At 31.5% G+C, this 2,955-nt stretch overlaps 1 pseudogene; it reads left to right on the top strand.

Annotated features, from left to right (window-relative positions):
• The first annotated feature begins 1,252 nt into the window (after positions 1-1,252).
• On the top strand, positions 1,253-1,352 carry LOC122100095 (annotated as a pseudogene).
• The last annotated feature ends 1,603 nt before the right edge of the window (positions 1,353-2,955 follow it).

Below are 2,955 nucleotides of genomic sequence, written 5' to 3'. Positions count from 1 at the left end.
GAGAAATCCATTCTGGGTCCAGGGAGTTAAAACAATATACAGAGCAGCAGAGTAAAATTCCTTGCAGATTAGAGGAAAACAACATTTTTTTTTACCATGTGAATTCAGTAGACTAAGAACACTTAGAAGGTATCACAAGTTTATACCGAAGACATTGCATTGATACTTCTTATATTCTAATATATATTCTAAACCTAATTATTTATATTCCAATCTATTTATTGCAATAAATATCAATTTATTTGTCAAATTATCGATTAATTCTAGTAAGTTTCATTGTGTGAAACATAAAATTAGCACATATAAATACAAAATATATAACTATATGTAATATAAGGAAATGTTTTTCATTGTTCTGTTGTGGTTAGGGTATCAAAGGCAACTCTGTTTTACAGTATTATTCCATTATCTCTACCTCAGAGTTTGGTAGAGTTAGACCTAAAGCTTTACCATTTGTAGATTTACAGCCTAGAGGCAAGAGGAAACACTGTGATTAAAACATTACCAATTTAAGGCCTAATATCAAGGAGAAAAATATGGACTTCTTCTGGATCTATGGAAATATTTGGTGATATAAATTCAGTAGTTTATGTTCCTGCCTGGTTGGATGGTAGACAGGTCAGGACATTAGGTAATCATGCATAAGAACAATTTTTTTCACCTTCTTGGCTTTAGCTATTTTTGAAATGGTAGGTATAATAAACAATTACATTTTGATAAAATACTTTCTAGTCAGAACTGTTTATTTCTCTATGATCCCTTGTAACTAAGATAGTTTTGTTCCAGTAAGATAATCTTTGCTGTCAGGGTAAGATATTCTGTTTACTACATGGAAGAAGGGTAAAGGGTCATTAGACATTTGTGCCAGTAAGACCTCATTTGGGAAATTTTAAGCTGCAAAAGTTTAGAAGTAGCTCTTCAGCAAGGCTTACTTTGAATCCATTAGCTCCACAAAGCTAACTCAGTTGATAAATAAGTACTTGAAAAGCCATCTCTTTGAGCCTAGCTATAAAGGCTTCAAAGTATGATCAAATTTAAAATGAAAAAGACTTAAAATAGTCATTGGCAAAAAAATGCAAGTGTGAGCAATCTACCGAACAATATGTTTTTTCCACTATACACAGAACTTCAGAGAAATAAGATCAGTAGCATTGTTAGTAACAATAAGGTTTCCTTGTTACAAATAGACAACCAAGGATATATGCCTGTATAGAGATTGCATCATTAACTACTTAAATATACAGGATACTACATGCTTCGGCAGCACGTATACATAAATTACAACAATATGGAGATTAACATGCCACTTGGACAAGGATGATATGAAAATATGCGAATTATTCCATATTTTTCATTCTTCAGTTGCTAGAAATTACAAACAGTTATTAAAAAGTTGATTACAAAAATACAAGTGTAACAACATATGTGATTCATATAATTAAAAGTTAGTTTGATATCAGTGTATTAAATCTTCACCTTAGAAAGGTCTTTACGTAGCATAACCTTTACAAAACTTTTACATTAGATAACATTTTAATTTTATCCCAAAGAAATAAAATAGTATAAGGACCTTGGAAAAAAAAAGAATCTTAAACTGTTTTTATATGGAATGCAATCTGTAAGGACACATTTATTAATGCATTTATATAATATATAACAATGTAGTATTCAAAGTATTATATCTAGGAGAGAATGAAATAGATTATGGACATTTTACAAACAGAATACAGAATATGTTAAAATATACTTTCTTCAGACAAACACTGGAAATATATTCAGGTTCTGTACTACTCATTTCAACAAATATGGTAAAATTATTTCTGATTTAAAAAATTACAAGCTCTACAGAAATCATTATAGATGTATACAAACAACTCTTGAACATATTTTGACATCAAAGTCAGGCAATTCATTTGGAAGAATACCATGGAATCCATGAATTTTTAAAGTAAGATATTGCTGTTGCTTTGTATTGTGAAAATATTTTGTACAGAGACAAAGGATGGACTCGCATTTTTGAAATTTAAGTAACTTAACCAAATCATTAAGACATAGGAGAACAATTTGTACAGCCTTTCACAACTTCAAAGAGGTAGTCATACATAGTTATCTTTTGGCAGTATCAAATGCAGTTTCTTCCAAGTTGTTCTTCAGACCTGGTTTAAAATAATGGTTCAAAAGAAGGAGATCAAACAAATCTTTGCTGTTTCTATTCCCAGCAGCAAGATGCAAGGAGGTCAAGAGGCCTTTCGTTTAGACATTGGTATCTGCATCATGATGAAGTAAGAAAGAAGCCACACTGGTATTATTCCACGTATAAGCACTGTGCAGGTGTGTCCAGCCATTCACAGTTATTGCATGAATATCTGCTTCGAGCCACCAACTCATGGACAATGTCTCAGTGTCAACTGTAGGTTTCTTGATGAAGAGCAGTATACTCATCGTCATCCCTAGTATTCACACGAGTGGCCTTTTTGGAAAGTTTTCGCCACACTGTAGAAAGTCGATTAATTTCAGCAGGCCAAAGAAGAAATTTGCTTGGATCCATCTCCATTTTTTTCTTACAAATGATACCATTCCTCACTTTTTCATCTTCTTCCTTGTCTTCATCAGAATTGCCTAACCAGAGACTTTGAGTACCAGTCGGAATGAGGTGTCCATGTATTTCCCCAGTAGTTGACGTTGGTTTAATAATTAAACTTCAGTAGAGAAGCAAAAAGTTTAAAAACTGTTACAAAGTAAAGTAATTAATCAGAATATATTACTATTCATAATAATCATAAGCTGAATTTATAGTGATAGTCAAATATGTAAGAAATGAGACAATTTGCCATACATTTGCACTTAATAAGTGAGAAAGAATTTTCTAGGTCTTTTAAAATATATCTTAAGTTTAATAAAGAACCTATTCTGTGACATCATATGATAATCAGATAAAGCTGATATTAGAGCAAA

Source organism: Dipodomys spectabilis, unplaced genomic scaffold (assembly GCF_019054845.1).
Source record: "Dipodomys spectabilis isolate Male_0828 unplaced genomic scaffold, ASM1905484v1 ptg000562l, whole genome shotgun sequence".
Taxonomy (NCBI): Eukaryota; Metazoa; Chordata; class Mammalia; order Rodentia; family Heteromyidae; genus Dipodomys; species Dipodomys spectabilis.
The sequence above is the reverse complement of the archived record's forward strand: the minus strand, read 5'-3'. Positions and strand labels throughout refer to the sequence as shown.